The sequence below is a fragment of the Nannobrachium achirus genome (assembly GCF_963921795.1).
Source record: "Nannobrachium achirus genome assembly, chromosome: 8".
Lineage (NCBI taxonomy): Eukaryota > Metazoa > Chordata > Actinopteri > Myctophiformes > Myctophidae > Nannobrachium > Nannobrachium achirus.
The window spans coordinates 69,047,989-69,072,567 of NC_137817.1; the positions used below are offsets into that span (position 1 = coordinate 69,047,989).

The window sequence follows — 24,579 nt, forward strand, 5'->3', positions numbered from 1 at the left end:
ACCAGCACAGATAGACAAAGAGACATTCATGGATTTATATTTAAAATTAACTTTTATTTTCCCCTCTGGACCCAGGATATGGCAGCTGCATACCCCTGCCATACCCAATTGACGCCCCTGTATGCAGGGCTTTTATGAGCATTCATTCATGACCCTGACCACTTTCCAGAAGTCGTTACAGTTGCTTTTTTTAGAGCTTCCTGGCGACTGAACCGACAAGTATTGTCTTCTCGTTTCTGTGAATGAAACAAAGACAGTGGTGGAAAGTAACTAAGTACATATACTCAAGTACTGTGCGTTAAGTACACATTTCTACTCTACTTCTACTTTACTTCTACTCCACTACAAAAGAGGGAAATATTGTACTTTTCACCCCAAATCTTATTTTTTTAAGCTTTAGTTAGGCTACTACAGTAGTTACTGTATTTCTTATTTGTATTATTATTACAAAACAAGCATTAACCATTATATATTTGAAAATAGCAGATCTACAAACTCACAATGAACGTGTTGTGAGCTTGTGGATGCGCTATTTCTTTTTAAAGATTTGCATGCAATTTGAACACTTGTGAAATAGGACATTCTTCATAATGAGTATTTTCTTCTTTTGGTATACTTTGGGTACATTCGTCAATACTTTTGTACTTTTACTCAAGTAAATCTTGAATTCCGGACTTTTACTTGCAGTATTTAAAGAAAAAAAAAAAAAAAAATGAAAACATGGTTACATTTAGCAAAATTTGAAATGTCATGTAGACTGATAAGTATAACTTAGAACGAATGTAACTGTTTAAGCAACAGCACCTTAGTTGAAACACAACAGACATAAGAAAGTAAGGGACTAAAATAGACCCTCTCAGTCAAACCCCCCCCCCCCCCTACTGTGTTTCCACGTGTAATTACACTAATCACTGCACTCCCCTGAGACCACAAGGTAGGATACAAGGAGAGGACACAAGGAGAGGACACAAGGAGAGGACATAAGGAGAGGAGACAAGGAGAGAACATAAGGAGAGGAGACAAGGAGAGGACAGAAGGAGAGGACAGAAGGAGAGGAGACATGTGGACAGACCTCTAGAGCAGTAAGAAAGAGGCACAAGAATTGCACAAATATTGCCACAATATTTCTCTGTTGAGGCATCTAAATTCCAATTTGTGTGTGTGTGTGTGTGTGTGTGTGTGTGTGTGTGTGTGTGTGTGTGTGCGTGTGTGCGTGCGTGCGTGCGTGCGTGTGTGTGTTTTAAAGGAGAGGCGACAAGGAGAGGAGACAAGGGATGAAGGAGGGTGAATTAAGCAATTATCACATTCAAGGCTGTGCGCCTTTCCATTATAGGCACGAAATAATCAAATCAGATCAAAAAATGTATAAACAGGCTATGACAGGCCCACCCATCGGACCACTTGTCTGCCATGTTCAGTGGTCAGATGGGTGGGCCTGTCCATTCAGAAAAGGAGGAGTGGTGTAGTGGTTAGTCATCAAGGCCCAGGGGTCATCAAACAGGGGTCAGGAAACAATGACCATTTCCTGCCCCTAGAAAAGAGGTCGCAAACAGGAAGTGAGGAGCATTCGCGGCCGCGGCGACCCCGAGCAAACATGTTGGAGGGAGACGCAAGGAACGGGCACAGGATATAAACACACAGCAACGTCTAGGAATGCGGTATAGAAGCGCACGGAACCATGTGGATTAGAATTGGGGTGAAATAGGGTAGGGATATACTGTAGGACAACAACCTCGCCCGGCATCAGTAGAATAGACAGTAATACCAAAAAAGGAATCATTTCTGGAATATTCTTGGACCTTTACACGCACACACGCACGTGCACGTCAGCGCACACGCACACATACTGTACACACACACACGCACACACACCTGTTTCGTGAGAGAAATGCCCCAGCCCTGAGGAACTGCCCAGGGGGGATTATATATATATATATCTATAAAAAGATATCTTCATTCAATTCAACTACAAGAGCAAGGTAAGTCCTCTAATGTTGTGTGTGTGTGTGTGTGTGTGTGTGTGTGTGTGTGTGCGTGTGCGTGTGCGTGTCTGTCTGTTTGTCTCTGTGTAATAATAATAGTTATTAGTTACCTATTCCTCCCGTGTGGGAAATTCAGTATTTTCAGCCCAACGCAGCGCGTGAGCAATTCACCAGCTTCGACTGCTCTCTTTGCATTCAATCGGACTTTTTCACCATTTATCATGCATTTGAATGCAGAGAATATCCACAGGGTATCCACGGAGGAGTATCCACGAGATACTCGTTTCCGTGCACTTTGATGTACGCATGCGCCGATATCTGTCGCCTCGAATATTATTCCCCTCAGGGGAATCGAACCCAAACCGTGGGTTTGTTGCATCCGTGCTCTACTGACTGAGCTAATGAACGGATGATGTGACTCCTTTTTTGTGCATTTATCTTTGACGTGGATAGTGGGGTAGACGTGGATAGTGAGGGACTGAATATTTACTATTCTGTCCATAACGGCACATATCTCGGTAACGCGGCTGAGTGGGATTGTGCGCCGTTCCCACCGCTCGTTGCGGCAACTCGGCTCGCTAGCGCTCGCCTCGGTGGCGACTCACGGGGGTCATCGGCGCCCAATACCGCGCCGCTCCGTCGGGGTCTGTGGCGTGGAGCGTTACTACTAATATCTCTGCATTGGTGAGAAACTTGGATACCCAGTATCCAGTATCCATGGATACCTCAGCATTGAAGCGTCTGAAAGCACTTGAATATTTCGCATTAAGTGCGTTGATATCATTCGAAACAGGTGAGCAATTAGGGGTTAAGAGTCTTGCTCAGGGACACACATCGACATTGCTACCCTGGCCTGGAATCTAACCTGGGACAACCAGGGGCTCTGGGTACCCAAGCTGGGTCCCTTACCATTCAGCTATCGTGTGCATGTGTGCATGTGTGCGTGCATGTGTCTGTGTGAATAATTGACCTCTTTGACACACACACACACACCAATAGATTCAGAGAAGAAGTTTGGCTTTCTGTCTGTCTATAATTTGACTGGGGGATATGAGACGACGCTATAGCAATAGAACTACAAGCCCACACTCTGTCACGACCGCACCGCGGGGTGAGCTTAGTTATGGATCGGATATTTCCAGAGCCCACTATAATACCATCGTAGGAGATGAAGGCATGCACTAGTTTTTTTGATCGATTGTATACACAGGGGTCCTCAACGTTTTCAGGCCAAAGTCCTTAAGGCTTAAGGACTGCACAGGCCAAGGACCCCTTATTTGGGATATAGATGAAGCAGGGACTCCCACAACCTGTTCATAGATTCCATATAGTTTCATTGTGTACAATCAGTGTATTTTGGATTCATGTCAATTTGTGTTTTCAGATATGTATTTAACCACTTGAACCGTCAATACTTAATAAACTTGACCTTTCTCTCTGTACTTAGTCTGTTGTTTTTCCCCTCTACACCAAAGCTCTTTGCCAAAAATAGCCGATCTACAAGCTCACAACGCCTCGTAGCGCGGGACGTTGTGAGCTTGTAGATCTGCTATTTTTGGCTCACGTTGTCAGAACATGGATGCTAGGGTTCAAGTGGTTAATATAAAAATAAATAGAAAACAGTTTCTATCACACAAAGATTTGGAGGACCCCCTGTAGTAACTCTGAGGACCACCTAGGGGTCCCGGACCCCCTGTTGAAGACCCTTGCATTAAGCCAAACAGTTGCCTCCTGGGCTGCCGTATGGAGGATGACTAGTCCTCTTTCCAGTCTTTGGAGAGGGCAAGCCTCTATGATGTGATGTGCCCCATAGCTGTGTGCTCCACAAGCACACAGTGGGCTGGGGCTACTGCCCCATCCAGGGGCGTCACAAGGGGAGGGGGGGAGTGGGACTGATTTACCAGGGCCCAAGGTGGAGGGGCCTTAATTATTTTATACGTTAGCTATTGAAAAAAAATAGCATATATACAAACTCTCAGCACGGCACTCGGTGCCGCGCTGCGAGCTTGTAGCTATTTTTGAAAAGTGAAAATGTGTACAAATCTTTGAATAAATGTATTTTTTAAGCGAACATTTGTAACTCAAATTTTGCTTCTGGGGGTTCCCTGGAACGAAATATTTTGAGATGGGGGTCCGTGGCCAAATACATATCATTTTAGGGGTCCTTCACATGAAAAGGTTTGAGCATCACTGACATAGAAACATAGTAAAAAAAAAAAAAAAAACCTTAGAAGGATTTGAAATATTCATAGACTTGCAAAAATGTTCAAGATTTTTCAATAGTTGAAGCACAAAATAATGCGTAATAATCCGTTCCCAGTTCGTGGGGGGCCCGCAGTGAATCCTTGTACCCAGGGGGAAAATCCCTCCGTTTAGGATTAGAGTTGGGGTTCCTTTTTGAGGGAACATATTCACTCTTTTTGCTGTCACCAGTGATGGAAGAAATATACTAAGAATGTTTTACTTAAGTAAAATATAGCAATACTACAACACAGAAATGCACTTATAGGCCTGTGTTCAAAATATACTTTCAGTACCTAAGTAAGGAAAGTACTTAATTTCTGAAACATTATTTGAAAAGCGCTTATCTACAAGCTCACAGCGCATCTTAATGTAACATGTTTTGAGCGTGTAGATCAGCTCGAATCGAATAGTACAAGGGTCTTCAACCAAGGGGATCCTCAGAGTTACTACAGGGGGGCCAAATCTGTGTGATAGAAACCTTGTTTCTCATTTTCACAGTATATTAACCACTTGAACCCTAGCGTCCATATTCGGAGAACTTTAGCCAAAAATAGCCGATCTACAAGCTCACATTGTAGATCAGCTATTTTTGGCAAAGAGGTTTGGTGTAGAGGGGGAAAAGAGCAGACTAGTGAAAGTGAAAGGTCAGGTTTATTAAGTATTGTCGGTTCAAGTGGTTAAATATTTGAAAAAACAAATTGATATGAGTCCAAAATACACTGATGATTCTGCTGTCAAACGATGAAACTACCGTAATTGCTGGACTATAAGCCGCACCTGAATATAAGCTGCACCAGCTAAATTTAGAAGAACATTTTTTTTTACATATATAAGCCGCACCTGACTATAAGCCGCAGGTGTCCCTCCTGCTTCCTGCTAGAGCGCCCCTGGTGGCCATTAGCTGTATAAATCTATAAATCCTTGTTAAAGACCATTGTAAAACTAACTAACTGGCTGTTAGCTGTAAAAATCTATAAATCCTTGTCAAAGACCATTGTAAAACTGACTAACTGGCTGTTAGCTGTAAAAATCTTTATATGCTGCACCGTTGTATAAGCCGCAGGGTTCAAAACATGGGGAAAAAGCCGCGGCTTATAGTCCGGCAATTACGGGTATATGGAATCTGGGGGTCCCTGCTTCATCTCTCTCTCAGCTAAGGGGTCCTCGGCCTGAAAAAGTTGAAGACCCCTGGAATATATAGTGATTCAAATTGATTGGGCTTATGTGGTTGATGCATGTGGGTGTATTTATTTGTATTAATAAATCTGCAAAGTGACTATAACGTTTTTGAAATGACTAGTGAAGTTAAAAGCACAATATTTGCCCCTGAGATGGGGTACACCTAGCAAAGTAAAAGGAATGCCTCAATGTACTTATAGTTACTAGTTACTTTCGACCAATCAATATGAATGAGTGTAGCAGCATGCAATCTATTCCAGAGCAACAGGCGGTCTGACAGAAGTACAGCCAATGTCACTATTTAGCCTGGAGTACGCTGAACACTATCCATGAAACACACACACACACACACACACACACACACACACACACACACACACACACACACACAGAGACACACACAAGCTAATAGCAAGGAGTGGATGACATTACCCATGAGCGCGTTATGTCACCAATACTGTACAGAAACATACTTGTACATGAATGCTGAACGTGGGAATGTGGACTGAGACACGCACACACGTGCACACGCACACACGCACGTGTGTGTGCGTGCACACACCCACACACACAGGGACGTGCAGAGAATGTTAGAGAGGCAGGGGCTGACATTTCTAAAAGGGCCTTTTGGTGAAAATATCGAAAATTGCAGACCTCCAAGCTCACTTGTGAGCTGGGAGGTCGGCTATTTTCAGTACTTAATACAACACTAAACTAGGCACAATCAAGTCAATAGTGGAGATGTGGCGTAACAGCATGGATTTCTACACAGCGAGGGCAATTCTTTCAACATGAGATGCTGCATTCAAGTTCAGGAGAGTTTGGACAAGGCAATTCTCTTGAATGCTGCCTTCAGGTATGGCATGGAAAGAGGGCATTTGCATTTCTTTCACCATAGTAAAAACTGCATTCATGGTCTGGAGAGGGTACTTTTTACAGGCGGATAAAAGGGCACAGGCTCAAGCCCCCTTTGCTGTCTATGTGTGCACGTGCTTGCACACACACACACACACACACACACACACACACACACACACACACACACACACACACACACACACAGTCTCTGATGATTTTTTTTAGAGCAGTCTGAAATGAATTAGACGATTAATGTTGCCTGACATTTCCCGTACACGCTGATAGTTGGCAATCAATCAGATATACATCCAGGACCTGTGCGTGTGCGAGCGACAATAATGAAGGGATCATCAAAGAATGGCAGCAAGAAGAAATCATGTTATCCCCAAATTATTCTGGGAGGGTCCCCAGATGATTAACTTAATGTGCAACATTGGTTTCTCTCTGAACAGTAAACAAACCAACATAAAGTTTAAGTGTATCGAGGGTATCTGTACATTCCTAATGTGACAATTTAAGGACTTTTTAATACTTCTAAAATGACAAATCAAACATTGGCCAAAATGTAAATATTAGAGGCAGAAATTGTGAAAATAGCCGATCTACATGCTCACAACGCCTTGCTTTTGCGAGGCATTGTGAGCATGTAGATCTGCTATTTTCACAATAAAACCGTGTTATACAAAATGTAAGGCATCAACTCTTAGTGGTCGTCAGGGTGGGGGGTCCCCAGTTAAAATATGATTATTTTGGGGGTTGCGGCCTAAAAAGGTTGAGAACCACTGCAGAGTCTTTGACGGTATGGTAGAGTTGGTGTCCACAACTATAACTACAGTCTAACAATGGTTCTAAAACCTTTTGATATTAAAGACATCCATAACACAGAGAGTGTGCAAATGGAGTTACGAACCTGCAAGGGTCCATTTGGTTCCATGTGTACAGTACACTCTCACAGTTACAGACCTGTTGTAGGCTCCAGGGGTGTTGCGTTGCCGCTCGCTAACGAGCCTGGCTCTTTGGCTGACTGGTAACGGACAGTCGGACACACTCCATTATAGTAGCGGCCCGGGTTCGCCTCTCGGTTGTGTTACTAACACAGTATTTCTACATTGCAGTATTGATACTTTTACCTAAGTAAAACATTTGAGTACTTTTTCCACCACTGCACGTGTCCAGAAGAGAGTGCCAAAAGCAGCTCAGTTTTAGTTGTGTTATTAACAGCTGATTGATTGATTGATTGATTGGTTGGTTGGTTGGTTGGTTGGTTGATTGATTGATTGATTGATTGATTGATTGATTGATTGATTGATTGATTGACAGTTTTCAAATAGCACAGTGGTTAGGTCTTTACAATATGGTGCTAACACAAAAAGCGCTATAGGGGCTTGTTTCCACTTTGGTCCCTTTTATTCAATTCATCCCGATGCGTAAATACATGCAATAATATACAATAATGTGCAAGATAACGCCATAATTCAGATGTTATGTTGTCAAAGCCACTCCTAGTCGCTGTGTGCGTGCGTGCGTGCGTGCGTGCGTGCGTGCGTGCGTGCGTGCGTGCGTGCGTGCATGTGCATGTGCATGTGTGCATGCATGTGCGTGTTGTTTATCTCAGAGCATTCGGTGTGACGCACAGACAGAGTTGGTCACAGGAACAGCATACACTCTCTGAGCACAAAGCCCCCAAACAATGATGAGACACGTAGCCAACACACTGAATCACACACACACACACACACACACACACACACACACACACACACACACACACACACACACACACACACACACACACACACACACACACACATATCCAATTACCTCACCATGGTGTTGTTGGTGGTGCTGTTGGTTGGGGTTGCTATATTACGTAGTCATGTTGCTGGGGACTCTCTGGGTTGCGCGCTCATGCTAAAAATACTTTAATTGGAGCGACGTTGCATGTCACCCTGAGGCGTCTTACTAGTATATTATTTCTATATCCGGGGGGTGTGCACAGATGTGTGCACAATATCTGAGGGTTAAGGGCGTGTTCACACCAGGGTTATTTGGTCCGCTTAAAAGGGACCATGGTCCTCTTTCTCCTTTGGTCCGCTGGTGTGAACGTGCAAAGGGACCATGGTCCCTTTGTTTGGTCCGGACCATGGTCCTCTTGAAAAGGCAGGACTCGGTCCGCTTCCAAAAGGACCATGGTCCGGTCCTCTGCTGGTGTGAACGGAGCCGGACTTTATAGAGGACCAAACGTAGGTCTGATCAGCCTACAGTGCATTCTGCATTGTGTGTTGTTCATTGAAGAACAATATGGAAAAAATAATAAACGAGTCCGACTACTCGTGAAGCAATTGTAACTTCGGCTACAAGAGACTACACTCAATCGGTATGTTTTGCAGTTGTGAAGCTGGATTCATAATTAGTTCTAAAAGCATGAATTTCTTACGGGAATAATGATTGATATGATCCGACCGCTGATAATTCTTCATGAGCTGCAGTAGGCTACACGTTAATAATTGTATCATCTCTTCTCCCTGTGAGCCGGCGCTGCGGTGTCTTGTAAGCTACATGGAAACTGGTGACCCATCGTGTGCGGTGACTCCAGGGGTCGCTCTCCGAACACAGTGATCATTTTTTGTTTTGACACAAATAATGTCACAAATAAAAGTAAGGTCACCATCTTCTGTATAACATGGGAGGAGAAGGAGGCGCGCTCAGGGCGCGCTGCGCGCACAATTTCCATCCAAACGACCACAACACAGAAATGTCAAACTTGGATTTTTTTTCGAGGCATTAGGATTTTTTTCTCTCTCTTTTCGCTCTCTTGCTGTTCCCCCTGAGGACAGGCGTACATGCATGAGTCAAACTCTTCACGTTGTTGTTGGGACGGCAGTAAGATGTCATCGTGTGCGGTGCAGAACTCATGGTTAAAAAGAACAGATCTGCAAGCTATAGCAACCTGTTAGTTAGATCTGTTCTTTTTAAGCATGCGCCAGCGCATATAAAGTTATAGCAGTACATTCAACATTTGGGAGTATGCATTATTTTATTGTTTTTATTTAGGTTATTATATTAATTTAGCTTCACATATCCAACCTGAAAAGGATAGGAAATATCCTTATGGACCCGTTGCTTGTAAAGAAAGAAAGAGAGAAACAGAGAGAGATTATTTGATGTAGAAACGGTGACGCTTATGTTGTTATTTGGCCACGCGTTCGTGGGCGGCTATTTATTGTTAAATGAATCAATTAGGCTTTACGCTATTTTTATTTTGAGAAAGAGAGAGAGTGAGAGAGAGAGATTCCTCCGTCCATCCATCACTAATTGGTAATTGCTGCCTGAAATGTGTGAATTTCGCTTCTTTAAAAAATAAATAATAATAGGCCTATAGGAAGCGGCTGTGATTAATATCACATAATTAATTGGAATTTGGAATGTGCTCATAGTGTTTCGCCTATTCTGTCAATAGATCAACAGCCTCCTGTATACCACATGTCATTTGTTTACATATTTGGTTCTTTTAACAAAAGTCCCGTGTGAACGCTAACCGGACCAAATTTAAAATGCAACAATGTAAACATTTGGTCCCTGATCCGGACCTTTTAAGCGGACTTTGGGTGAGAACGTGGCCTAAATGTAGGAGTGAAGTAATGTTGGAGTTGAATGTTGAATGTTGAGCAGATCTTTATGCCCATACATGGTGTTCCATGTTGGAGTGCCTGTTGGGCAGGGCTTTTAAGCCGTGACATCATTTTGTAGTCAGACCTCCAAGCAGATTTATTATCAGATTATTAACAGATCCGAGACAAAAATAACGACTAAAGTATAATTCTACCACTTTCCTTTCAACAACAAAGAGAAGAAAAATGTGAAAATAGTAAAAATAGTAAAAAGATTCACGGGCACTGGGGCCTTTTGGCCCCAAAAGTTCTCCTCTGCCTACAAAATGATGTCAGACTTAACAGCCCCATATGGTGTTCCATGTCTAGGCCAGTCTGTGATGTCAGTACTATGATGACGTGATGTCAGCATGCAGACAGACGGTTACCATGGCGGCGAAACTGTGTAGTATCAGTGATGTCAGCATGCAGATGGTCAGACAGACATTCGCTGAATTAATAGTTAGATAGTATATTCATTTGGGGGTCCACTGATTTACATAACATTACACACAGCAAGCCAAGCCCAAATAACCCTCCCCCCATTCATTGGTGTTGTGAGCTTGTTGAATGGCTATTTTCAGAGCGCAACCAAAAAAAAAAGAAAAAAAAAAAGAAAAAAGAATACTTGTTTTTTTAGTTCTACTGGATCCCTCCCTAACATTTTAGTCTATTTTTGAAGCGGTGAAAGCTGCTTCCAAGGAGTGGCTTTGTGTGTCCCATGTCCATATATGGTCATTTCAGTCCAGAATGAACAGGTTTTATCAAAAACAAAATGTGTGTCCCATGTCCATATATGGTCATTTCAGTACAGAATGAACAGGTTTTATCCGTCCCGTACGTCCAGAATATGTGTGTAGTGTCCGTCCCGGTCTGATGATTGGATACTTTGAGGATTGTCAAGCTTCACATGACAATTCGGCCCTCCAGATAAAAACATTCATTCATTCATTCAGAATATAAAGAATGTATTGATCACAGAGTTCATAACTCTAGAACACATAGAATAAAAGTTCACCGCTTCACTTCGAACCGAGGTTAGATTTTTCATACATTTTTGTTTTGTTCTAGTTTCATGTCAGAGAAAATAGGCAGTCTGCTTCCATTTTTCGTCATAGTTTTAGTGGACGGAATCAGCACAGCTCCATAGATTAGTTACACATTTACAGCTGCTAGTTTCAATCTTTGTTTATGTGTTACTTCCACACACACCCCGGGCCCATTTCCTCGCCTCGGTAGCAAGACGGGGACACAGGGCCTGTCACTCATAACCAGGGGCGTCACATGGGGGGGAGTGGGACTGGGTTGGGCCCAAATATTGGACCTTAAATATTTTATACTTTTGAAAAATAGCAGATATACAAGCTCACAGCGCGGCACTAAGTGCCGCGCTGTGAACTTTGTATATCTGCTATTTTTGAAAACTCGTGAAAATGTGTGCAAATCTCTGAATATATGTATTTCTTTAAGCAAACATTTTGTAACTCAAATTTTGCTTCTGGGGGGGGGGGGGGGTCCCTGGAACTAAATATTTTGAGATGGGGGTCCGTGGCCAAATACACATCATTTTGGGTTCGCATGAAAAGGTTTGATCACCACTGACATAGAAACATACAGTAGGGTTTTCAAAAAACCTTAGAAGGATTTGAAATATTCAGACTTGCACAAATGTTCACGATTTTTCAAAAACAGCAGATCTACAAGCTCGCAGCCTGGCACTCGGTGCCACGCTGGCAGCTTGAGAATCTTGAGCTTGAGCATGAGAATCAATCCTTGTACCCAGGGCCCAGGATTTGGTGCGACACCCCTGCTTGTAACCGCGGGGGACACACCCGTTGTGTCGCATTTCTGGGATGATGCGCACCGTAAACATTACGATGTCACTGTCATTCAGCATGGGAGCGAGGGGGGGACAGAGGAGATGATGGATTAACCCTTTGAGAAACGGAGATGTCATCCCATGTGTGTGTGTGTGTGTGTGTGTGTGTGTGTGTGTGTGTGTGTGTGCAGGGGCGTCACACCAAATTCTGGGCCCTGGGTACAAGGATTCACTGTGGGCCCCCCATGAATGTTAACTATTGAAAAATAGCAGATATACAAGCTCACAGTGCGGCACCGAGTGCCGTGCTGCAAGCTTGTAGATCTGCTATTTTTGAAAAATGGTGAAAATGTGTGCAAGAAACCTATGTTTCCATGGCAGTGATGCTCAAACTTTTTCTTGTCAAGGACCCCCAAAATTACATGTATTTGGCCACGGACCCCCATCTCAAAATATTTAGTTCCAGGGACCCCCCAGAAGCAAAATTTGAGTTACAAATGTTCGCTTAAAAAATACATATTCAAAGATTTGCACACATTTTCACGACTTTTCAAAAATAGCAGATCTACAAGCTCGCAGCGCGGAACTCGGTGCCGCGATGTGAGCTTGTACATCTGCTATTTTTCAATAGCTAAAGTTACTAGGGCCCCTCCACCTTGGGCCCTAGTAACTCAGCCCCCCCCCCCCTCCCCTTGTGACGCCCCTGCGTGTGTGCCGTGTCAGAGTGTGGTTCAGATCTTGTGGTTTCGCTATATAGCAGCTCTGCCCAGCTCTCCACTTCTCCATTGGAGCCCGGCCAAGCTTCCGGAACACTCCTGACGTCCGTCTGCTCCCCTAACACCCACATGTGCGTGTCTCTGTGTGCATGTGTGTGTGTGTGCGTGTGTGCGTGTGTGTGTGTGTGTGTGTGTGTGTGTGTGTGTGTGTGTGTGTGTGTGTGTGTGTGTGTGTGTGTGTGTGTGTGTGTGCGCGTGCGTGCGTGTGTGTGTGTGTGTGTGTGTGTGTGTGTGTGTGTGTGTGTGTGTGTGTGTGTGTGTGTGTGTGTGTGTGTGTGTGTGTGTGCGTGCGTGTGAAGGCCAGTGACAGTTTTATTCAGTCAGGGTTGAAAAGGGGTCATTGATGCTACAAGGCCACACACTGACAGGGCCGGTTCCTGGCATAGGCAACATAAGCGGTCGCTTAGGGCCACAACCATAAGGGGGCCACATCACAGGGAGAAGACTGCAACGCGTTTTGAGCTTGTAGATCAGCTATTTTTCACTATATGCATTGTGGAGTGAGTGTGAAGTGGCCCTCTCGACATGTGGCCAAGACCCACAGGTTAATATCGGAATACTGATATATTATTGATTTCAGCTGTTACCCACTTTAATTACTTCAGTCTATAGTAGTAGCATAATGACCAGTGCTATAGTCTTTTTTGTCAATGTATTTGCATTTCATAAGGTTAACATACGAACATATAAATGTATTTGAAATTAAATAATAATGTTACTTTTCAGGATTCCAGTTAAAAAAAATCACACCCGTGTGAACTGAGCGGTGGTCGTGGGGGGGGGGGGAGGGGTGCCTGTGTGTGTGGTGTGTGTGTGTGTGTGTGTGTGTGTGTGTGTGTGTGTGTGTGTGTGTGTGTGTGTGTGTGTGTGTGTGTGTGTGTCTGGCCTGGCCTGAACAACAGCGCCCCTCCCTTAACATGTGTGGTCAAAAAAGGTACTTCAGGCTACATACAGACACGCACATACGCACGCATACACACACGGCCACGTATAGGAGACGGTGTAACCACCGCTCAAAAATAGCTAAAAAGAATACAGGATTCCAATTTAAAACAATTTGAAAATAATGGATCACCGCAATGCTTGTAGATCAATTTTTTTTACGATATGCATTGTGGCCCTCTGGAGTGATTGTGAAATATAGTGGCCCTCTCCATCATCTAAGTTGCCCACTCCTACCCTATCCAAATGCTACTTCTTATTTTTTTAATGCGCAATAAAATTTAGATCTCACACAAGACAACAGAACTGAAAATATGCCACATACTGTAGAGTTGAATAGGCCTACAAGCAGTGACGTAATTACGTGCGCGTCACGCGTCTCTGACGCATTCACGTTGCCTAGAGACGCATTCACGTCATTGCCCTGGGGTCCCACGGACGCATTGCCTCCATTGGAGTATAATTTACCACGTCGCGAAAATAAATATTTTAAAAAGTCCACAGACGCCACCATTGTTCATGGGTGAAGGCATGCTACTTTACCCTACGTTAACACAAATGAAATCCGCGTAGAAAGTCTTAAAACAGACGATAAAACTAACGACAGTCTGTGTTTTGAATCCACGACGCCATTTTGTGCGCCACTGCATGGTCACAGAATTCAATGGGTGCCTGAGTTTTAGCGTAGCACCGAGCCGCTCTCTGACCATAGTGGCACAGCGTGTTAGGTGATACATCAAAAAGGGTTCCCCCACAGAACGTGTATGGCAGGGCACGGCGCAGAAAAGTGACGTCACGTCTCTACACTGCAGCTCACTGCTCACTGCTCAGACAGCGACCCGCCTCCTCTCCCCCTGTCCTCTTCATTCAATAACAACTGGATACACGCGCTATTGTTTATAGATGTGGTGGACATTGGACAACGTGTTAGAAGCCACACAGGTCTTCATTGCGTCTTTACAACAATAGCGACGATTAACGTCGTGGTGAACATGGTCAAATAACCTTTATTGGCTCAACTACAACACGGAGGAAGCAAGCTAGCCTAGCATGTATGCTATCTGAGACAGTATGTATGTAGCCTAGGCTGCCTAACTGTTTGATTGATTATAGTGTTTTCGTGGCGGCGCCGTCCCTTTGGTGGTCCGCCGGGGCAGCGGACTACCGCGGCCGCCTGTGCCTTGCCCTCCCGCATCCATAGAGGGGCGGCACGTCCCTCTATGATCAACCGTTCAAAACAAAAGTAGCCGATCTACAAGCAACCCCAATCCACTGTTTTTGACCCAGTCCACTGGTTCTCTGTACAGCAGAGCAAACACAAGCACGGCAGAGCATTTCCCCCATTCCATAGCAGCAGTAACAGTACAAACAGGAGACATCATCTCACTGAGAAGATCCATATATTATCGATGTATATAAAATAACAGGTGGCTGTTCATTATGAAGACTCGGTAAAAGCTTCTATCTGCGCCCCCAAGTGGTCAACATCCGGTATTACCGGTTCGGTATTAACTCATACCTCGCGATCCCCGTAGAGCCCGTAGATTTCCCGCTGTACCGCGCTGCCATGCCCGTAGAGCCCGCATAGTTTAATTAGCTTTAATCATTATGAAAGGATTAAAAGTATTAGCGCAGATTTTCGCTGATTCTGGCTCTTTAGGCCCGCCCCCCTAACTGTATCCGGTCATTTCCGGTCTGGACCGGATCCAGCTTTCCGTATCCAGTCTGAGCCTGGGCCATAGTCCCGCCTCCATTGGTTTACTGTGTAACAGAAGTGGAAGCTACTGGGCGATGGAACGCTCGTTTTTCAATCTGATTTTTGCGTTTGGAAACTTTGATCCAGTCTCTACACGCCTGGATTATGATCCCCGCACATATCGTGCGTTTTGTGCGCGAACGTGTCCACGTGTTACCATAGCGCACAGTTGGCTTTTTTCAATGCTTTTTCATGTAAACACTGGCTGATAAGCAGAGATACAGCGTGGCAACGGATATGTCTTTTTCAATGGGGTTTTTTGTATTCGAAAGCTTGTCACCGAGTCTACACGTCTACTAGATGAGTCGCGCACAGATTGTGCACGATGCGTGCGTGTGCCCACGTTAAAAGGTAAGGACAATTTGGCAGCTGCTTACTACAGCTATGTTTAAAATGGCAGAGAAAAAGTTAAAAAAATCAAACCGTCACATGACTATTTGGAAGTATTAAAATTGTAAGATTTGGAATTGTGGTTCATTTCTTTCAGACACATTTCTACGTAAGATGAACATAACCATATAATAACCAATTCAAGTTAAATGCTGCACTTTGTCAAAAATGACATGACGCGTTGAATTTTTGTGGGACCCATAAAATATCCCTGGGACTCATCCGAAAGACCCCTCTTGGGTCCCGGGACTCATTACATTAAAAACCTATTAACATCACTGTACAAGTTGCAATTTGAGACCAAAAGAACACAGGATGAAGGTGTGTGATGTTTTGTATGAATCTGATTCAAATCAATTGTTGTTTTTTCTTGTTATAACATTACACTCATGTTTTTGGACAAATTAAACAGTGTCTAGAAATAGATAATGTATTATAATAGTTATATCTTGGTTTTGAAATGTTTTTCATTAGAGCATAGGCCTACATGTTTCTGTTTTAATAGCTTTTAACCAGAGAGAATGATCTAATAATGTTTTACCTCCATTGTAAACTTTATTGTGTGTTATAGGTAGAACTGTCTGATCTGTGCCAAAATGCAGATTTCTATGCATTTCTGGGGTTTTGACCGCCCCTAAAAAAAATATATATATTTTTGGCCGCCCGCCTTGCGGACGGCCAGGATGTATCCCTAATTTGAATCTCTGGGAGTTGGCAACCCTATGTGTAGTTAGTAGATACATGCTTGAGTGCTAACAACAGACACCACATGTTCTACTAGATAGAAGAAGACATTATTATTTATAACTTTGGTTTTGGCGATTCAAAGACAGTTAATAAGTGCGCGCGTCCGTCAGTGGGGGGCCACCTAAAATAATCTTGCTTAGGGCCACCTGAACCCTAGAACCGGCCCTGCGTGACACACACACACACACACACACACACACACACACACACACACACACACACACACACACACACACACACACACACACACAGCTTGTGTGTCATTGTCACCATGTGGCTTCATTCACAAATGTGTGTACTATGTGATGATGTCTAGTCTCACACAAAGGTTTTGATGGTCAAGGATTCCAATGATACCATAAAACATAAAAAATAAATCTCTATATCACACAAAGATTTGGCGGCCCCCCTGCAGTATCTCCGAGGACCCCCTACAGGTCCCGGACCCCCAGTTGAAGACCTCTGGTCTAAAGCAGTGGGGGTCCAGGGTGGGAATTAACCTGATAACATTTACATCTTTTTCTTGTGGAAGCATTTACACCAGGGATGGGACGATATGAAAATGTCATATCACGATTATTGTGACAAAAGAAATCGCGATTTACAATATTATCGCGATAATCAAAATCCATTATCTTGGGGCGGAACATTTGCCAAAACTTAGAAGATCTGCAAACTCACAACACGTCGCATCTCGACGCGTTGTGAGCTTGTAGATCAGCTATTTTTTGGCAAAGACATGATAGAGAGTGAAATAAAAACTGTATCAAGTACGTATATTATAAGTACCTTTTACCAATTATAGAGGGTTTAAGTGGTACCAGATATGCTGCTCGGCAAATAAAAGGTGAATTGATCCCAGTGCATGACGGAGGACGATACCACGATAAATGAAATCTCCGCGATATGATTATCGTGAGTGTTTTTTTATCACGATAAACGATAATATTGCGTATCGTCCCATCCCTAATTTACACATTATGGCAATAACGGCAAAGGGATGCCATTCATTTAAGGCTGGGGGAATGATCAAACCAGCGTGTTGCGTCATGCATGCTCGCTAGCTCCTCGGAATGTCCCTGGCTCTCTGGGATCTGTTCCCGGAACTATAGCACACGTAATGGGAACCTGGCCAGGGGCGTCACACCAAATCCTGGGCCCTGGGTACAAGGATTCACTGCGGGCCCCCCATGAATGTTCTTCATAGGGGGAGGGGGTTTAACCCATTTAGACTGGGAACGCATTATTTTGTGCTTTAACTATTGAAAAATAGCAGATATACAAGCTCACAGCGTGGCACAGAGTGCTGCTCTACGAGCTTGTATTTCTGCTATTTTTGATAAATTGTGAAAATGTGTGCAAGTCTTTGAATATTTCAAATCCTTCTAAAGGTTTTTTTTTTTTTTTTAAACTATATGTTTCTATGTCAGTGGTGCTCAAACTTGTTCATGTGAAGGACCCCTCAAAATATTTAGTTCCAGGGATCCCCAAGAAGCAAAATTTGAACAAATGTTCGCTTAAAAAATACACATATTATTCAAAGATTTGCACACATTTTCATGACATTTTCATGACTCAAAAATAGCAGATCTACAAGCTCGCAGCGCGGCACTCAGTGTCGCGCTGTGAGCTTGTATATCTGCTATTTTTCAATGGCTAAAGTATATAAAATAATTAAGGCCCCTCCACCTTGGGCCCTAGTAATTCAGTCCCACTTTCTCCCCCCTTGTGACGCCCCTGACTAAGATGTTCCCCAGCTCTCCAACATTTCCACGTCAATGGGAAGATTGTCAGCAATCAACCTCCATTCCTTCCAAAAGGGTGCACTCATAGACATGTGGATAATTGTACATATTACATTTAATAACAGAAAAGCGGAAAGGTTGCTGGCCTTGAACTATAGCATGGAGTCGAACACAGGGCCGACTGAAGAACCTTTCAAACCGTTGTGCGAGCATTCTCAGATACTGGGATTTCCTACTCTCAACGCCACTGAATTCACCATGAACTATACCGTTTCTCAAAACTATACAAACTAGAAGAAGTGCTCTTCCGAGCACAGGTCTCCACCAGCCACGTGTCCTGGTGGTGGTATAATAGGCCAATGTCAAAAGGGTGGCATGTGTTCTTCACCAATCTTAGGCCTTTCATGGCACCACCATGAGGCTGATTTGAACATTTTGTGGTGTAATTTCTTCCTTGGCCTTTTGTGAATGTGCGTGCACAATTTCATTACAATTGCACGCTGTGTTTGATTTGAGGCATTTTGTTTGAAACGGATCAATCCTGCAAAGTTTGGAGGCCAATCTTAGCCAATCAGGATGGAATATTTAATACAGGACAGATCCGTTTTGATCATATGACTGTAGAGATACTGTGTACTGATTTGTGTTCATTTTGGGTAAAATCTGAAGGAGTAATATCCAAAAATGTTTCTTACATAAGTCGGCCTCCAGGTGGCGCTATAAAAGGCTGATGTGAAAAATGCAAGGAAAGGGTTTTTCCTTGGCCTATAGGGAGTGCGCTTACAAAGTTTGAAACTGATCGCCACCATGAGGCGCTATAATAGCATTTCTTCCTCATCCTAGTGGGAACGTGTGTGCGAGATTTCATGTTAATTGCACTCTGCGTTTGTGATTTGAGGCATTTTGTCCAAAACGGACCAATCTTACACACTTTGAAAGCCAATCTCAGCCAATCAGGAGGGAATATGGACAATCAGACAGATCCATGTTGATCACATGACTGTAGAGATACTATCTACCGATTTGCGTGATTTTTGGACAAAATCTGTAGGAGTACTGGCCAAAAGGTAGTTTTGCACAAATTGGCCTCCTGGTGGCGCTAGAACAGGCCCATGTGAAAAATGTGGGGCAGAGGTTCTGAATTGGCATCCAGGGAGTGCGCTTACAAAGTTTGAAACTGATCGGTGGAGTTATAGGTTAAACCACAAATCGGCCTGTTATAGCGCCACCATGAGGCTGATTTCAAAAATTTGAAGTGGCCTTTCTTCCTCGGCCTAGTGGGAACATGTGTGCGCGATTTCATGTTAATTGCACTCTGCATTTGTGATTTGAGGCATTTTGTCCAAAATGGACCAATCTTACAAACTTTGAAAGCCAATATCAGCCAATCAGGATGGAATATAGACAATCAATCAATCGTGTCGATCACATGACTGTAGAGATGCTGTCTACCGATTTGCGTGATTTTTGGACAAAATCTGTAGGAGTAGTGTACAGAAATGTGTTTTGCAAACATCTGCCTCATGGTGGCGCTAGAACAGGGCCATTTGAAAAATGTGGGGCAGAGGTTCTGAATTGGCATCCAGGGAGTGTGTGTGCTCATTTTGGCTGCGTCCGGGCCAACGGTGCCGGAGATTAGCTGGTAACAAACTCGGAGGACCGACGCACGGACGGACGCACGGACGCACGGACGGACGGACGGACGCACGGACAGGGGCGAAAACATACTCTCCCCCTGCCTTCGGCTGGTGGAGACAAGAAGTGTAATAATAATGTTTTTTTTTTTTTTTTTTATCATTCAGTGTACATTTTTGTATTTGAATTCAAATGCATTTAGTATGCATTTAACACTTCTATTAACTTTAAAGACCTAGTGAAATTTAAAAAATCAAACCTCGGTTCGAAGTAAAGCGGTGAATTTGAGCATAATTTGTAGGAGCATCATAATATAAGGAGCAGCCAAGCAGCAAATGTAGTTGCCTATTTATTGTCTGGAGGGCCAACTGTCATGTGATGCTTGACCAATCCTCAATTCTTCATTCTGGACTGGACAGACAAACCCAAGCCTTGGAAGCGGCTTTCACCGCTTCAAAAAAATTATAAAAAGGTAGAGCATGTCCGTGGTCAACATATGAGCATACCTAACAATCGATAATAATAATACATTTTTGTGTATTTTTATATTAAAAAGTCCCTAAAAGCCGATCTTACTTGCTATGGAGGAAAACAAGCTGCATGATGACATGGAGAGGATTTTGTGAATAAATGAATCTTGATTACATCCACCTGTTTGATTCCCATTGCTGTGTCTTCCTCCAAACACTGCTGATTTTAATTACAGAGCTACTCCGTTTTGAATCTCATTCAAGATGACATCCAGACGGTGTAGGCCTATTACTCATTTTAAACTTAATCAGCACTACTATAATATGCATCTGAAAACATTGTAGGTAGCGAATAAGCCACGTAGTAGCATACATGCTTAGCTGGCCCCATTGTAAACAAACACTGCCCTGCTGCACATGGGTGCTGTGATAGAGACACACAGGCTCCTACAAATTCACGCCCCCTATTGTGGTAGCGGCCCCACTTCGGGTAAGGATGAACGGAGAACTGCAGCTGCCAATGCAATCCCAATGAGAGGCATTGTGAAATAAAATAATTTCAGTGGTTGACTACTGAGGCCGTAGAGATTTTTTTGGTGTTCTATTAAAGTATCCCATGAGTTTAATTTGGCCTTTTTAAAGTGGCATATCTGTCATCTTGATACACTACCAACAATATGCTTTAATATACTTCATCAGTGAGTCAAAAGTGCTAGCACTGGAAAATGTAAGTTTAAGTGGTCGCATGGTACACACGTCATGGACGCATCCCTTGAGGTTTTCAATACCCAGATACGCTCTTCTCTTATGTATTATTAGGCTATTTATTTTGGGACATTGTGGCATCTTGCTTCTTCCAAACGGAGTCTTGCAAGTTATTTTTTGGTTAATACTAAACTGGGGAATTCACTCTGTAGTTGAGAAATTCACACCCAATGTGAAGTGAGCGGTGGATGTGCTTGCATAACGTCATCAGACTAGGATTTGAGTCTAGGATGTACAGGGTATGCTACACACACGTTTTGCTATGGCAAAACGCTGAGGAAAAAGGCTACAGACACACAACGATGACATCACTAGACAAACATGATGCTACGTACACACATTTTACTATGGAAAAACGCTGAGGAAAAAGGCTACAGACACACGCACAGCCACGTATAGGATTCGGCGCTCATAAATGCACAGTGACAGCAATAAAGACAGCGATGTCACTGAAAAGCAACAGATTCTGTGTCTGCCCTTTCCACTCTGCTTTGTTAACATTATGGGTAATTAGGGGTGTAACGATACATTATATTAGCGATTCGATACATATCACGATACATGGTTGACGATACGATACATGGACAATATTGGTTCATTCATGGCAGTACGATACGATTCGATTTAATTATTTAAAATCGATATAGTAACTATTTAGCAAAGAAATTAAATCTGTGTGAAAGGTGTGGATAGTGCAGGTTTTTAAGGGAAACATGTATTATTATGGATATAAATAAGTAAACACAGTGATTATCTGCCAAATACATGGACATTGTATATTGACAAACCTGCACCTTGACATGAACCCAGAGATTACACACATTTATCGATAGACCAGTGTAGCTATATGGAAAGAAAAAGTAATTAAACCCCTCCTTTTAATTTGTTCTTCTTAAAAATGCCAAATACAATGGACAAGCAGGTAGTATCGATACAATCGATTCTTTACACTGCCGATTCGATACGATACAAAATAAAACGATACGATTCGATTTTAGCTGTTTTCATTTCGATCTACTTCGATTTTTTAAGTTAAAAACGATATTTCGATACAGTTACTATATCATTACACCCCTATGGGTAATCCATTCAAGTGGAAAATTAAATGTGACACACATCATGTATTTAGAAAACAAGAAGATATGTTGACAGAGTCAGTCCATACATCTGGAAACATATTTTTATTTAAATCAATATAGTCTTCAGTTGGTGTAGGATTATTTTAATATTAGGCTAACCACAGTTGAATTGCTTGCAGTGCACCGTTCTCCCTTACCCGAAGTAGGGCCGCTGTCTCAATTGTGGGCGTGAATTTGTAGGCGCCCGCGTGTCTCTATTTAGATCGCATGTCCCATATCCTGAAGGGATGGTTGAGGCGGCGTTTTTTGACTGAACCTTCAAAATAAAAGGACCGAAAGAACTTTGAATACATTGTAATTAATGACACCACAATGTCCCTGGTCTGAAAGGGATATCTGCCATTGAAAGAGGGCACTATAGCCCATAGGTGAGAGGCCGCCTGGGAAAAATAAGGTCCCAGGTTTAATGACTGGTATATGGTTGATCATCGTTGTTGAAGCCCCTCCCCATTCATTTCTTCCATAGACATTTCATAAAGTATTTATTTAACGTCTTTTAAGCCTCTGACAAAGCCACCCTGGCTTGTGAGGAATCATGATAATATTCAACATGTTTTGAATGCAACGATTAATTAGAAAGCTGAAAAAAGGGCAGGGTACAAGACTGTGTTCATCATTATTTTCAAAATTGCGGAAACTACACTCCCAGAATGCATTGTGAATGATACTTATTTCATGAAATATATCTCTTAAATCAGGCTCAGTTTAGTTATCCAGGCCAGCAAATGGCCTGACATTTAGTGATTTCCATCTCTGTGGATGCTCTTATCGTCATCTTTAAAATAGTGTATCATATTTGTAAAAGAAAGACACTCACTCACAGAGTTCTGTTGAAGTGCAATAATCCGCGGGGCAGACAGGGAGCAGTAGCTACTTCCGTGGTAACCGCAAGATACACGAAAGAAGAAGAAGCTCCAGCAATCACAGACGTCGATTTCACTGGATGTAAATTTTTAGCAGTATGGGTACTGCAGTTCTTCTCCGTGCGATCTTTATTAAAACATTTGTTTACTAGAACTAGTGTGATTGCATACATACTCGGGGGTTCTACAGGAGCATATAGAACCATTTTACAACCACAAGCCTACTGGTAAGTGTTCATTGAATAGTTACGATTGTATGGCTGATAATGAAATCCCCTATGGGGTAAATGAATGGGCAGTTTACTTCCGACACCTCACTGCGATGCTCCATATGCCTGTCTTGTCTTGGTAAAAAACTGTAGCCTACTAATAACTCATTAATTGAATGAATGGAAGCAAATGAACCCTTACTCATTTGGTTCCATTTGTACACCCTCAGCGTGAGATGAACACAGAGGATTTCCTAGCGTAGATTGGGGTCCAAGAGATTTACAAAAAAAGTTACAAAAATCAGACCTAGTGTGACGTGAGCCGTGTTATTTAATTTCATTAAGCGCACACGCAAAGCTTGGCCACAACAAACTTTGAGCGCTTGTGCCAAGATGTAGGCCAGATGAAGGCCACGCTTCAGGGACTGGACATTTTGGGGGGCCTGGACATGTTTGGGGGCCTGAACAAAGCCAGTTGTTGGAGCTTAGTGTAACGGCGGGGATCCGAACCTCCCCACCCAGCTTCGAACCCAGGTCTCCCATGTGAAAGTCCAATATCCCTACTGGGGGGCTGCGACTCTCTCCGCACACTAGCTCCTTCCGGGAGCAATCTCAAAAGTCAAATGTGGTTCCGTGGCCTCATGCATATCAAACTGGAGATCCTTAAAATGAATAAGGTTGGGAATCACTGAACTAAACTGAATTCTACAGTGTTATTACTAAGTGCCTGCCCTTGTGGGTGCTGAATCTTCAGACTAGGATTTAAGTCTGAGATGTTGTCTCCTCCCAAAGGTCCTCTCTCCTATCCTCATCCTTCTGGATAGCCTGCCCTGGTGGCAAGCCCCCGTTTGTAGCGGTCTTGTTGTTGTGGTCTGCACCTTTAGTTTCCAAGCCTGCTGGGCCCGGCTGGCTTGCCCACCTTCAGAACTAATTTGCAGAGATCCTTTAAGTGAAGGAAAGGCCTAACGTCTTAAGACTAGGGTCAGACAACTCAGCGTCATCATCGATTTCAAGGTTTTCAAGAACGCCAACATCCACCGGAACATGCTGGAAGCGAGCGATCGCATGCTATTTGTACCGTTACTGTTGGTTGTCATGGCTACCAGTTCCCACCTGATGTCTTGAGGGAGCCCAGAATGTGCCAGTCCGTAATGAATAACCGCTAGCTTGGATAACGTCTTCAGACTAGGACTTAAGTCTAATATGTATAGGTCAGACACTTGAGTGGAGGAGTACATGCTTATATATCCTCCTCCAAAGAGGATGGTACGATCTCCCACCATGTTGCAACACATCCTAAACATTGGACACGGGCCTTCCCCCCTGGGCTCAACCTTCTTCCAGGAGATAATGTCCGGATTGAATCTCCACAGATCATTGAAGGTCCGGCCATTGCGATAGCCGCCAAAT

General features: G+C 43.3%; 1 protein-coding gene across 1 annotated transcript in view; it reads left to right on the forward strand.

Annotated features, from left to right (window-relative positions):
* Positions 1-1,629: 1,629 nt before the first annotated feature.
* Positions 1,630-24,579, forward strand: part of LOC308290399 (exocyst complex component 3-like protein 2) — a 158,449-nt gene continuing 135,499 nt past the window's right edge. The window contains exon 1 of the mRNA XM_080732214.1: positions 1,630-1,979. The gene's annotated coding sequence lies outside the window, so the exon portion shown is untranslated. The remainder of the gene's footprint in view (positions 1,980-24,579) is intronic.